This window comes from Hemiscyllium ocellatum, chromosome 20 (assembly GCF_020745735.1).
Source record: "Hemiscyllium ocellatum isolate sHemOce1 chromosome 20, sHemOce1.pat.X.cur, whole genome shotgun sequence".
NCBI classification, from domain to species: Eukaryota; Metazoa; Chordata; class Chondrichthyes; order Orectolobiformes; family Hemiscylliidae; genus Hemiscyllium; species Hemiscyllium ocellatum.
In genome coordinates this window covers 14,430,390-14,444,913 of record NC_083420.1, presented here as the reverse complement: position 1 = coordinate 14,444,913, position 14,524 = coordinate 14,430,390, and the positions used below count along the sequence as shown (strand labels likewise).

Below are 14,524 nucleotides of genomic sequence, written 5' to 3'. Positions count from 1 at the left end.
GCATGGCCAATCCATCCTAACCTGCACATCCCTGGGCACTATGGCCAATTTAGCATGGCCAATCCACCCTAACCTGCACATCCCTGGACGCTACGGCCAATTTAGCACGGCCAATGCACCCTAACCTGCACATTGCTGGGCACTTCAGCCAATTTAGCATGGCCAATCCACCCTAACCTGCACATCCCTGGGCACTACGGCCAATTTAGCATGGCCAATCCACCCTAACCTGCATAGCTTTGGATGTGGGAGGAAACCAGAGCACCCGGAGAAAACCCATGCAGACACAGGGAGAACGTCTGTGTGGAAATTGCACAGTCTTCCAAGGCTGGAATTGAACACAGCTCCCTGGCACTGTGAGCAGCAGTGCTAACCACTGTGCCACCATGCCACCCATAAAACTGTTTTAAATATGCCAAGAAATGACAAGGATCCAACAGCCTCATGGCTCCTTGTTGACAGCACACACATTGGCTCAGGAATCGATAGCCAAAGTACTGCTAGGCACGGGAGGAGAGTGAACCTCTAAACTCTCGTTTACGAGACCAATGCCTTCGCACTTAGTCACCGCACCCTCCAATCTCACATGTGGGCCAGACCAGGTAAGGATGGCAGATTTCCTTTCCTAAAGCTAAAGCTGATGGGCATATAATAAAATTTTAAGAGGTTTCACAATTACTATTAGGCTAGCACTCTAATCCAGATTTCAGATTTGCTCATCTACCATAGTGGGATTCGAATCCATTTCCCCACAATTTGGACTGGGTTTCTACATTATGAGCCCAATGGCATGACCACTATGTCACTACCTCCCCTTGAAGGCCAATATAAGGTACATTCAAATCATAAGCAAACATGTTAAGTACCAACTAGCATACCCTACCAATGGCAGTTCTAAATGTAGGAGAAATTTCTAGTCAGTCACACGTGACAGAAAGGATTCACCATCACTATCCATAGTCCCTGCATGTAAAATGAATGTTGCTAGAGTAACTCAAGACTCTTTGGAGGAAGATTTTGGCTTTGTGGTTGAGGGGGGCCAGATTAGTGCCAACATCAGCGTTTACCCCCCACCCTTGTTCTGACAGGGGCAGATTTGAGAACTGCCTCCTTGCCCTACACATCTTGAAGGTCACAACATTGTGAGTCAAACCTGCCTTTGGACAGAAAACCCGTGAAGAAGCAAATGTGACATTGTCAGCAAAAGTGACTGAACTTAAATGTGTACATGATCCTCAGGGCATAACAGGGCATTAATCTGAAAGGCATTTCCTTGTAACGTCAAACATTCCATCAATTCAACATGATTTCTTCCCATTAACATTTACAGTAGAAGAAGCGCCAGATAAAAGAACAGTATGTTACTGAATTGGAAAGCAAGTTTGAGTGGTGTTGAAAATTAAACAATCCATAATGACTTGATTTAAATTGTCACACATCCATTTTTACAAAAGTAAACTTTAAAAATTATCCAAGTTAATTTGCATGTAATGGCTCTTTTAAACACTTACATGCAGAAAATACTGCAAAAGTAGCAAAATATCTGATAAAAAACGTTCTAGAACTTCAAAAAAAAAGTGAAGTAAAACCGTTCAGCAAGTTTGTTTCCTTTGTCTAACCATACTTCTCATTAATGCTAAGATATGCGTAGACATTCTCAATATAGCTTCCTCATTTTCATATTCATTACACAACAGGTTTAATTGAGGTATGGCTTCACTTCCTCTTCCAACTGTGCATCTTATTTTTAGAACCAAGTTTAATGTTTGTTACTTGTTGCTGGTTGTAAGAAATGATGTTTTAATACTGTCTGGGGAGCCACAGAGCAGTCAAAACTCAATAAGCAGCGACCTGTGAGTGAAGCAAAAAGGACTTGGGCAGTGGGTTTCACGGCATTAAACCTCTTTCTGGTGATTACTTTCCTCTCTCCTGTTTATTCTTCCATTTCCTGGCTGCTAGTTATTTCACACAAGTCATTTTTTGTAATATTATTGCTAATGCTCTACTAATTTTTGAAGGCAGTGGTCAAATTTCCTTTGCTGCCCAGCTTACAGCAATAATTACATTGTTCATGGCTACTCTATTGAAGCTAATGATATATTGATACACAGCTCCACTATAAATTACCTCAAGTCTTACATTTCTGATTGCTGGTTTGGTAAATTGCATTTTCTAAAAATTATAAAACATTCCAGAAATACTTTTCAAACATTTGACACCAGATTTATTGTAAGTGCCTGCAAAATCTTCCCAGGTGACCACTTTGTACTGATGGTGTCTGTGAACTCTACCACTGTGTAGTGTGAGAAAAAGTTTCTTTTGAGGAAGCTTACTGCCATTAATCATCTTTTGGCTTTGAATCATCAAATCCCTACAGTGCTGAAAGAGGCCATTCAGCCCATCGAGTTTGCATTAAACTCTGAAGAGCATCCCAATCAGGCCCTGTCAGCCTGCACGGCGACTCTAACATAGTTAACTCACCGAACCTGGACAACATGGAACAATTTAGCATCCACCTAACCTGAACATCTTTGGACTGTCGGAGGAAAACCATGCAGACATAGGGAGAATGTGCAAGCTCCACACAGAGGCACTCAAGGCTGGCACTGAAGCTGGGTCCATGGGGCTGTGAGGCAATAATGCTAACCACTGAGCCGCTGTGCCACCTTGCTGGGCATTTTGTCCATCACAGCTTTACTCACTTTAGACGTAGCTTGCTAAGACATACGATACCCGTCCAAAAATATGTTTAAAATTCACCTCTTCAACCACCCTCCTTAACTTTTGTACAGTTTCTGCTCAGGTGTGGTCACGTTGTTTTTAAGTGAACTGCCAGATTAAAATCTTGTTAAACCTAAGTTGTTCTTGAGGACAGTGTACGTTGTGAGATACGAGAATGAATGAGCTTCAGGTCAGAGCTGTAATCACTCACTAGAGAAGAAAAAGCAATAGTTTGAGAAAGCACAGAGCCGAGGGAAACTCCTTTGTATATCAATGTTTATGAGTTTCCATCACTTTACAGCAAGTAAATCATCAACAAAACAAATATGCTCTCTTATTATTCATAGTGAAGTCATAAATTTTTCTAACCATATTTGTCGTTTGCTACAAATTATGATGAAGGATACTATTCCCAAAATAAATTCTTTCCAATTCAGTCATACAGCATGCAACTCCTGCAGAAATGCTTTGTTAACAGCCAACAGACTGAAGGCAAATGGCGATGGGAGACGTTGGTGAAAACATAGCAAGTGTTTGCTTAATTACAAAATTTCAACATTGAAACCTTTAGTTTAGAAGCGAAACAAACGCTGGAGAAATCACAGTGCTTTAAACACTTTCTCTTCACTTTATGGATTTCTTCCATGAATAGGAACAAGATGTAAAGTTCACGTTTTCATACAACGCTGTACTGCAAGCTTTTTCTGAACCTATCATCACTTGCAGGGTTGTTGAGTATGCAGTAAGGATACATGGGCCTTAAACAAACACTGCCTCAAAATCCCTGGGCTCCTGCCAGAGAGAGAGGAGGAGAAGGGGGAAGAATGGTGATGAAAGCAACAGAATAGAATCAGATAAGAAAATCTGCAAAGTGGACATGAGTAAGATATGCAGACTCCTAATCCACGATATAGTAACTTCATTTGCATCAAAGAACGTGGGAATCAGAAAGGAACTTTGGATTACGCTGTGAGATACAACTGTGTCATAATTTACAACATTTCCTCTCGTGATTTCAAGAATAGGCAACATTCAAATTATTGCAATTAGGGGAAAAGGAAGTGAACTGAATGGCTTTCAGAGGTGTGTCAAATGTATTTAAATAAACTTTTCAGTACATATAAGAATTTCTCAGGAAAAGATCTTCACGATACTATCACGTTGATTCCCTTTTGGTCTAGAAACATGTGTCTATTCTGTTAGTGCAGCTGTTTGTTTCATTGATAATGCCCAGAGTCCACCCCTGGGGGAATGTCTATTGTAGGAATCCAGGGTCAAATGTCCCCTTGTTGAAGAGAGAGAGATGCCAAACTTTCCACAAAATCTTTTCAGGATGCTCTTTTGTTGCCAAAGGATAGATGTATGATCGTTCTCACATAACTGGGCTGATGGACAAGATTGAAAACTTCATTTGTCAAGATATCAAAGGCAGAACAAAACCAGTTACGGTTTTGACCAGACAAACTGCTGTTGACTGCATCCTGTTGAACAGCTGACACATTTAGTAAGTGGGTGATCACTTATAATTCTACACCACTGGGTCAACAGGCTCTGCAGCTGTCAGAATCGACCGCATCGCACAACAAACGTTTATACATTTGTTTTTGGTTCAGTTTTGTCTGATTACTGTGCCCCTTCCTAGTGTTAGTATAATTAATTCCTTGCAATGAAGGAGACAGCGCAATCCTGGCAGCACCAAGGGAAGCAATCGGAAATGATTTGAAGCAGGCTATTCATTTACCCCTGATGTTTTCTCTGGCGAGGCCCATCAACTTAAAGAGGGAATAGACTCTAACCCATTGATTATTCCAAATACCCATTTGCTTAAAGTTCACTAGCTTCAAAGAAAACTGTCACTTTGTTTGGTCTGAATCTTATGTGTGTACAAACTGACAAATCCCAGTGCAGATTTTATCTGAAATCCAAATCAGCTCCCAGTGTATATGGGCCAGGTAGATCAGTCCTACAGCACCACTGTGTTATGACGTGTTCACATCATTCACACCCTTTTCTTCCTTGAACCCAAGCTGCAGTTTGCCACATCTGCACTGTGGGTTGTGGTTTCTGCATTAGGTGGTTGGGTTTTTGGGATTTGGAGAACCCCCACAACTCCAGTGTAATGGCACTAGAGATTGCTATTACTTCCATCCCAACCCGTGTTCCTAATGCTAATGCCTGTAGGCACCTTTGAAAATAACACCCTGCTTAATCAACGTTCTAGAGCACAAACAAGGAAATAATTCTCAAGAGCTCCCTACACGCCTTAGACCATGTGCAACATGGAAGATTCACAGTAAAACGGAAAGCTGAGTAGGCATACCGTTATTGCTACCTTTCATTTTGTCCATGTTATTCAATATTATGGATCCCTAAAATTAGATCTCACTTAAAACTTTGTTCTCTGCTTGAAATTTAGGCTTATCTAACATTCATCCCCCGAATACACTGGAATCGTTTGCACTTGTCTGCAATACGTTTGATATATAAACATCCCTTTCCAAGCATGCTGACAAAAATTATATACAGTAAAAAACATTGTATTTAAATACGGTAGCACATTTCACAACCATAAGACAACAACAGTTTTAAAGCTGATCTTTTGAAATATAGTGACCAATGGCATTGGAATCACGGCAGCCAACTTGTACACCGCCAGCTCCCACAAACAGTGATGTAACAATGACCAGATCACCTTGTTCTCGAGCGTTAACTAAGGGATAAACGTTTGGCCAAGGCTCCAGACATATCTTCCTTTCTCTTCTTTGAAATATTACTCCTACCTGCTGAACTAAAGCTGACGCTATTCTAGAAACAAATGTACTCGTGATGTTCAAAATGGAGTATGTGATGGTAGGTGACAGAAATATTAGACAATGAAATTCAATGGGCCTAATTTACTAGGATGTTGCTTGGTATGGAGGGATGGTCTTACGAGGAAAGGGACTTGAGGCTGTTTTCGTTGGACAAAAGAAGGTTGAGAGGTGACTTAATAGAGACATAAGATAATCAGAGGGTTAGATAAGGTGGACAGGGAGAGCCCTTTTCCAAGTATGGTGATGGCGAGCACGAGGGGGCATAGCTTTAAATTGAGGGGTGATAGATATAGGACAGATGTCAGAGGTAGTTCCTTTACTCAGAGAGTAGTAAGGGTATGGAATGCTTTGCCTGCAACAGTAGTAGATTCATCTACTTTAAGTACATTTAAGTCGTCATTAGACAAGCATATGGATGTACATGGAATAGTGTAGGTTAGATGGGCTTCTGATTGGTATGACAGGTCGGCACAACATCGAGGGTCGAAAGGCCTGTACTGCGCTGTAATATTCTATGTTCAAAAGACCTTGCCTTGATTTTAAATTTTATATGATTTATGCTTTAAATGTGTTTAAAAACCCAGTGTGCATCTGTTTCCATGGTATCTTAGCAAATATTATCATCTCTTGTTTTTTCCAATTGCATTCTTTGTCCTGAAGATTATTGACAGATACTGGATATTTAATCAGTGCTAGGCATTAGCAATACTCTTAAATAAATCCTTATGGGTTTATAGTATTTGTTCCAACTGTTTCTGGCACTTTTTCACTGTATCAACACGTATTATTTGATATCTTTAATGGCAAAATCCAATCAAATAATACATCTCTTATTTTACAGATGATGGTAAAAGTAACAAATACAGAAAATAATAAACAGATTCATCAGGCAACTGCATTCATGTTAAAAATGTGATTTTCACACTTACAATGAGAATGCACAGTCATCTAGGTGTAATGCCCCAAGACATAGAGTATATGCCCCTCCAATCATGGGCATAGGCCACCATCGTTATCCTAAATTCGATGAATCCAGTGACAAAATGGTACAAAATGAACAACCTTGAGTTAAAGGCCTATGGTTCCGGTCATGAAATCTCGGACAGCATACCTACTGTACTGTTGTGACCCAAACCATCATGTAAATATTCTTCACTTGCTCTGCAGTGAAAAGTATTATGGGCTTGTACAAGCTCTCTATTACTGTGACATGTGTATGTGCGCTCACACTGCGCTGCTGTACATGTTACTGGCCTCTGACCAACTGTAGACCACACACAATGACAATTCCCCCTTGACAATTCAAATTACCGGGACAATTCGAGTTAACCATCAAGACTATCACAATACTAAGGAAACTCAAGCAAGGCACTTTGTTAGAAAAGAGGCAAGCAAAAGGCTTGGGACCTTGGATAATATTTAAGTGGGTAAAGCTGAAATTCAACTCCAGCCTTTAAGTTAATAACCACAAACTGAGCAAGATTCTCTCCTATTGTAGCCAATTTCCTGTTGGATCACTGTAACTTCTGCACTGCATTATGGGTAGTATCGCAGGTTTGACAGAAATTGTGTTCCATTTATTTCTCTTCAACTGTGATATCAATCTGTCAAACTGTTAGATTTAGATTTTATTATCACATGTACTCAAGTACAGGAGTACAATGAAAAGTGTCATCACACAAGGCGCCATCTTGGATCTAAGTACCGAGGTACAGAATTGTAAGAACAAGTCAGAAAGAAAGAACAAAGTTACAAGTTAAATGTTAACTCAAAGAATTAGTGTAACATTTCAGTATCTTGTGCTACATTTGAAAAATAGAAAGTAGCAAAATAACAAATAAAGCTAAAAGTCAAATATTACGGTCTTGTTCATATATAAATAGCTCAGGTACTGCTTTGCAAAAAATGATCAGGTCTCATATACAGACTAGCAAAATGATTCACTATTGAGGAATAGGTTACTTTGATCAGGAATAAAGCACTACTGGATGTGACCATTTTAAAATGTTTGACATCTTTGAACTTCATCGGTATTAGATGGCTAGAGGAAAACTCACAGGCAGTTTGTTGGCAAACATTGAGCACAACAGAAAACATTTTATCAAAGAGCCTTCTTTGCAGAAGTAGTTCTTCCTGTCAACAATACTGCAGTCAGCAGTAATCTTCCTTTCATTCAATTTCAATTAACACGATGGGGCCTCAGATGAAGGACAGTAAGCACGTCAAAGTATTTAAAACAAACTTGATTTGCTATTTGCCAAAAGGGGAAGAGAGCAGCCTACACTGCCACACAGCTGGGACATGTTCAGGAAACCACAAGGTCTGTACCTCTGGCTGACTACAAATGTAGCACAAGATACTTAAATTGACACCACTACTGTAAGTTTGATATCAATTCTACTATGTGAAAGCCTGTGACTGCCAGATAAAATAGTCTTTTTTCTTCTTAATCTTCCTCACTATGGAAACCACCAAGTATTGCTATTCCCCTTCTAATACTGTGTGTACAGAAAGCCAAATATTATTAAACATTAATGTTGCTCCAGTGACCAATCGTAAATCTCCTTCCAATGCAAACTACTTGGTCATTCTTTGACATTGGGTTAAACAACATGGGATAAACATGTGCATGCCTAAATTTAAACACTGCTAATTTAGTTGATTGGGATTACCAGTAATTTCCGTTTGCAGTCTTAATTAAGCATGTGTGATAATGTCTCCATAACTAACAACACTCATCCAATGTTAAATCGCTTAGGTACAAACTCCATAGTCACTCTGAGCAGGAATGAGAGCTCCTAAATATGGGCTGTATCCTGGACACTCTGCGTTCTGTTCTTTGCCGAGTCTAGATTAGAGTGGTGCTGGAAAAGCACAGCCGGTCAGGCAGCATCTGAGGGGCAGGAAAATTGACAAGCCATCCTGAAGGCTCCCTGCCTTCAGTCCTATTGAAGGGCTTTTGCCCGAAACATTGATTTTCCTGCTCCTCGGCTGCTGCCTGACCGGTGTGCTTTTCCAGCACCACTCTAATGTAGACTCTGATTTAGATTAGATTATTTACAGTGTGGAAACAGGCCGTTTGGCCCAACAAGTCCACACTAACCCTCCGAAGAGCAACCCACCCAGACCCATTCCCCTACATTTACCCCTTCACCTAACACTGCGGGCAACTTAGCATGGCTAATTCACCTAACCTGCACATTTTTTTTTGGACTGTGGGAGGAAACCGGAGCACCCGGAGGAAACCCATGCAGACATGGGGAGAATGTGCAAATTCCACACAGACTGTTGCCTGAGGCAGGAATTGAACCTGGGTCTCTGGCGCTGTGAGGCAGCAGTGCTAACCACTGAGCCACCATGCCGCCCAAAAAAAGACATCGATCCCACCACCTCTCGCATGCTAAGTGAGCAGTCTACCATTTGAGTTAATTCCCTGACGGGGTCTGCAGTCCTCACTTTTGCCTGTGTTCTTTGCCGAGTCTGAAATCGGAGAAGCAGTGAGCCATGAGGATCCTTGAGCCTGCTCCACCAGTCAGTAAGATCACGGCTGCTTCAGTCTCAACCCTCCATGTATCCAGCGAGGAGATTCCATGATCTGCCTCAGTTTCAATCCCCCGCCCCCAGTAAGAAATTGACCCACACATTTCCTGTTAAAGATTAGGCAATTTTAGCACGACTACCCTGATTCACAAAGAGGTGAGTAAAGATGTGGATGAGAGATCAACCTATCGTGCCCTTTAACAGACCACATTTTCCATGAATGATTAACAAAATTCACGCCAAGCCGTTTATATTAGCCTGAATAATATTTGTTATTATTCCTAATCTTTGCTGCTGTGTAGCAACATTCTTAATACAAGGAAGAGTTCCTTTATGTGCAATTACATTGTTAACCCTGTTTGTGAGAAGTGCATTTATAAATTTCTTGCACAAAACAAAGAAAATGTTGCTGTGATAGTCTCTCTTTGTCTCTGTTTCTCTAACAGTTTAAACTTCCATCTTACTGCAGCAATGTCTTCCACAGCTGGGACTAACAATAAATCCCATTTTAAAAGCATGATTGACTTTTAAAAAACCAAATTTAACAAGACATTATTGAATCTCATTTGTGAAATAAAATCTTAACTTGCTCTTGTATTATTAGAAATGTTTCTCTTTGTAAATTTTGTTCAGCTGTGCTTCAAAGAGTAGATCCTATTCACCACCAACACTTATCTCATGGCATTCTCACCTGTCCCTTCTCACCTGTCCCAGCCTCTCCAGAGATGAAATCCTTACATATAGATCTGGTGCATTCTGAGGGTTACCACTGTCCCGAAATGGAACCGAACATAAATACTGTAGCCTGAGTCCAGAAGTCCTGCAGTGAGTAACTAACCTCCTGACTCCAAAAGTGTTTTCACCATCTATAAGGCATAAGTCAGGTAAACCCTGTACTTGCCAGGATGAGTGCAGAACCAACAACAAGCTTGCCTTAGTCCTTTGAGTGTAGGAGGTCGGAAGTCATGTTGAGGTTGTACAGGACGTTGGTGAGGCCTCTTCTGGAATACTGTCTCCAGTTCTGGTCGCTCAGTTATAGGAAGGATATTAACAAGCTGGAGAGGGTTCAGAAGAGATTTACCAGGATGTTGTCGGGTATGGAAGGTTATAAAGATAGGCTGAATAGGATGGGACTTTTTCCAGTGGAGTGTAGGAGGTTAAGAGACAACCTGATTAGATTACTTACAGTGTGGAAACAGGCCCTTCGGCCCAACAAGTCCACACCGACCCGCCGAAGCGCAACCCACCCATACCCCTACATTTACCCCTTACCTAACACTACGGGCAATTTAGCATGGCCAATTCACCTGACCCGCACATCTTTGGACTGTGGGAGGAAACCGGAGCACCCGGAGGAAACCCACGCAGACACGGGGAGAACGTGCAAACTCCACACAGTCAGTCGCCTGAGTCGGGAATTGAACCCGGGTCTCTGGTGCTGTGAGTCAGCAGTGCTAACCACTGTGCCACCGTGCCGCCCAACTGTGCCACCGTGCCGCTGATAGAAGTGTTTAAAATAATGAGATGTATGGATAGTGTTAATGGTTGTTGTCTTTTCCCTAGGATGGGGGATTTCAAGAATAGGGGGCATATGTTTAAGGTGAGAGCAGAAAGATTTAAAAATGACGTGAGGGGCAAATTTTTCACACAGAGGGTGGTTCGTGTTTGGATTGCACTTCCTGAGGAAGTGGTGGATGAGGGTATATTTGGATAAGTACATGAAGAGGAAAGGTTTGGAGGAATATGGGCCAGGAGCAGGTGGTTGGAATGATTTAGTTTAGGATTATGGTCGGCATGGACCAGTTGGATCAAAGGATCCGTTTTCCTGCTCTATGACACTATGACTCCACAAGAAGCTTGATTCCATGCAAGACAAAATAGCCCACTTGATTTGAATCACACTTACAAACCATCAGCCCCTCCACCAAGCAATAAGATACACAGACAGAAATTTGCCAATCTCCCTGACACAGCACCTTCCAAATCTATGATCATAATCATCTCGAAGCATAAATGCAGCAGAAATATGGGAACACCATCACCTGCAAGTTCTCCTCCAAGCCACTCCAAGCCATTCACCATTCCTTCAGCATCGCTGAGTCAAATACCTGTACTTACACCAAAAGGATAGCAGTGGTTCAAGGCGGCAGTTCACTACCACCTTCTCAATGGTAGTCAGAGACTGACCCAACCAGTGATATCCACATGCCATGAATAAATTGTAAAAATCCAACACTGATTTCTTTGGCATTCCATCTTTCAAATACCAAAACTATTACCTTGACTAAACTACTATATTCATGTCCTGTCCTGCACTAAGCCCCTATTCACCCATCAGTCTTAATAAAGACCATTGGATTTCCAGGGGCATGGTAGTTCAGTGGTGAGCACTGCTAACTCACAGAGCCTGAGACTCAGGTTCGATTCCAGCCTCGGGCAACTATCTGTGTGGATTTTGCACATTCTCCCTATGTCTGTGAGAGTTTCCTCCGAGTGCTCCAGTGTCCTCCCACAGTCCAAAGATGCGTAGGTTAGGTGAATTGGCCATGCTAAATTGCCCGTAGTGTTCAGGGATGTGTAAGTTAGGTTCATTAGGCAAATATAGGGTAGGGGAATAGGTCTGGGTGGGTAGATGTGATCTATATGGACTTCAGTAAGGTGTTTGACAAGGTTCCCCAAAGGAGACTGGTGAGCAAGGTTAGATCTCATGGAATACTGGGAGAACTTGCCATTGAATACAGAACTGGTTTAAAGGTAGAAGACAGAGGGTGGTGGTGGAGGGTTGTTTTTCAGACTGGAGGCGTGTGATGGTGGAGTGCCACAAGGTTCAGTGCTGGGTCCTCTACTTTTCATCATTTATATAAATGATTTGGATATGAGCATAAGAGGTATAGTTAGTAAGTTTGCTGATTACATCAAAATTGGAGGTGTAGTGGACAGTGAAGAAGGTTACCTCAGATTACAACAGGTTCTTGATCAGATGGGCCAATAGGCTGAGAAGTGGCAGATAGAGCTTAATTTGGATAAATGTGACGTGCTGCATTTTGGGAAAGCAAATCTTAGTAGGACCTAAACACTTAATGATAAGGTCCTGTTAAGGGAGTATTGCAGAACAAAGAGACCTTGGAGTACAGGTTCATAGCTCCTTGAAAGTGGAGTCGCAGGTAGATAGGATAGTGAAGACGACGTTCGGTATGCTTTCCTTTATTGGTCAGAGTATTGAGTACAGGAGTTGGGAGGTCATGTTGCAGCTGTACAGGTCATTGGTTAGGTCACTGTTGGAATATTGCGTGCAATTCTGGTCTCCTTCCTATTGGAAAGATGTTGTGAAACTTGAAAGGGTTCAGAAAAGACTTATAAGGATGTTCCCAGGGTGGGAGGATTTGAGCTATGGGGAGAGGCTGAACAGGTTGGGGCTGTTTTCCCTGGGGTGTCAGAGGCTGAGGGGTGATCTTTCAGAGGTTTACAAAATTATGAGGGGCAGGGGTAAAATAAATAGACAACACTGTCCACTACACCTCCAATTTTGACGTAATCAGCAAACTTACTAACTATACCTCTTATGCTCATATCCAAATCATTTTCCCTGGGGTTGGGGAGTCTAGAACCAGATGGCATAAGTTTAGGGTGAGAGGGGAAAGATATAAAAGAGACCTAAGGGGCAACCTGTTCACTCAGAGGGTGGTATGTGTATGGAACAAGCTGCCAGAGGATGTGGTGGAGGCTGGTACAATTGCAACATTTAAAAGGCATTTGGATGGGTATATGAATAGGAAGGGTTTGGAGGGATATGGGCTGGGTGCTGGCAGGTGGGACTAGATTGCATCCCAAACATAATTCCAAAGTAAACTAGTCCCACTTGCCCGTATTTGACCCATATCCCTCTAAATCTTTCCCAGTCATATACCTGTCCGAACATCTTCTAAACGTTGTAGCTGTACCTGCATTGGTATCGTGGCGTGCAAATATATCGCTGTTCCTTCACGGATGTTGGGTCAAAATCATGGAATTTGCTCCCTAATGGCTTTGTGAATGTACCTCCTGCAAATGGACTGCTGTGGTTCAAAAGGCAATGAGCTCACCACCACCTTCGGGAGGACCACTGGGCAATAAATGCTGGCACAGCCAGTGACACCCATAGCCCATGAACAACTATGTTAAAAATGCCAAAGCACTTCTTTGAGGTGCCTCCCATCTCTTTCCAAAAATGCAATGCCTCTTCAGTTTCAATGAAACCCTGACAACCATGCAACTTGAAAACTATGTTGAGGTATTGCAAAAAATCTGTTCATCAGTGCATAAGATAAAAGAGCAAAATTAGGCCATTCAACCCATCGAGTCTGCTCCACCATTTAATCATGGCTGATATACTCCTCAGCCCCATTTCCCGCCTTCTCCCCCTACCCGTTCAACCCATTACCAATTAAAAATCTATTGAACTCCTCCTTAAATTTACTCACTGTCCCAACATCCAGCACACTTTGGGGTAGTGAATTCCCCAGATTCACAACCCTTTGGGAGAAGTAGTTTCTCCTCAACTCTGTTTTGAATTTGCTGCGCCTAATCCCAAGGCTATGATCTCTAGTCCTGGGATGCCCCACAAGAGGAAGCTACCACCACAGGGTCTATTTTATCCACAGCTTTTATCACCCTGAATACCTCAATTTGACCTCCTGTCATTCTTCTAAATTCCAGAGTATAAGCCTAAACTGCTCAATCTCTCTTCACGCGAACTATTCTGAGGAAGGGTCACCGGATCTGAAATGCTAACTCTGATTTCTCTTCACAGATGCTGCCAGACCTGCTGAGCTTTTCCAGCAAGTTCTGTTTTTTCGTACACCCTGCATGAGAGAATTGAAAGACTTCTCAGGAAGCAAATAGGACACTTGTGGCACAGTGATAGTGTCCTGACCTCTGAGTTAGGGTTGAAGTCCTGTCTGCTCCAGAGGTGTGTTGTAATACCTTTAGCCAGATTGATAGGAAAACATTTACAAATACACTAAAGCCATCAAACTTCAACATAAATTTGTTCATTGAGCCAAGATATTATGAAAGAATAACTTAATCTTTTCCTGTATATCTATCATAGCCATTCAGTACAAAGAAAAATCTTATACAACACCTAGGATCTGGAGTAGATATTGCTGGTATAAAGAATCAAAATGCCATCAGGAGTAATAGAAATACTTGGATTTTAAAATGATGCTTCCCCCATGCTGTGAAAAAAAACTCAGCATAAGAAACTTGAAAAGGGTGAGCAGATCCAAAGGGAAACCTTGAACCTAATATGCCCTGGTTATTTTAATTGCAAAAATCCAACAGTGCCAACACAAACCCCCTTGCAGCTGGCAAAAGTGAAGCTGTAAATTAAGTCTTACATTTTGTGGAAAATATTGCTAACTTCGCCTGAGGTCCAACAAAAATGTTGAATAAAAATTCTTTCAAGTGGC

At 41.8% G+C, this 14,524-nt stretch overlaps 1 protein-coding gene across 7 annotated transcripts in view; it reads right to left on the bottom strand.

Annotated features, from left to right (window-relative positions):
• Nucleotides 1-14,524, bottom strand: part of LOC132825353 (neuronal-specific septin-3-like) — a 407,090-nt gene that overhangs the window by 116,832 nt on the left and 275,734 nt on the right. The window lies entirely within an intron of this gene.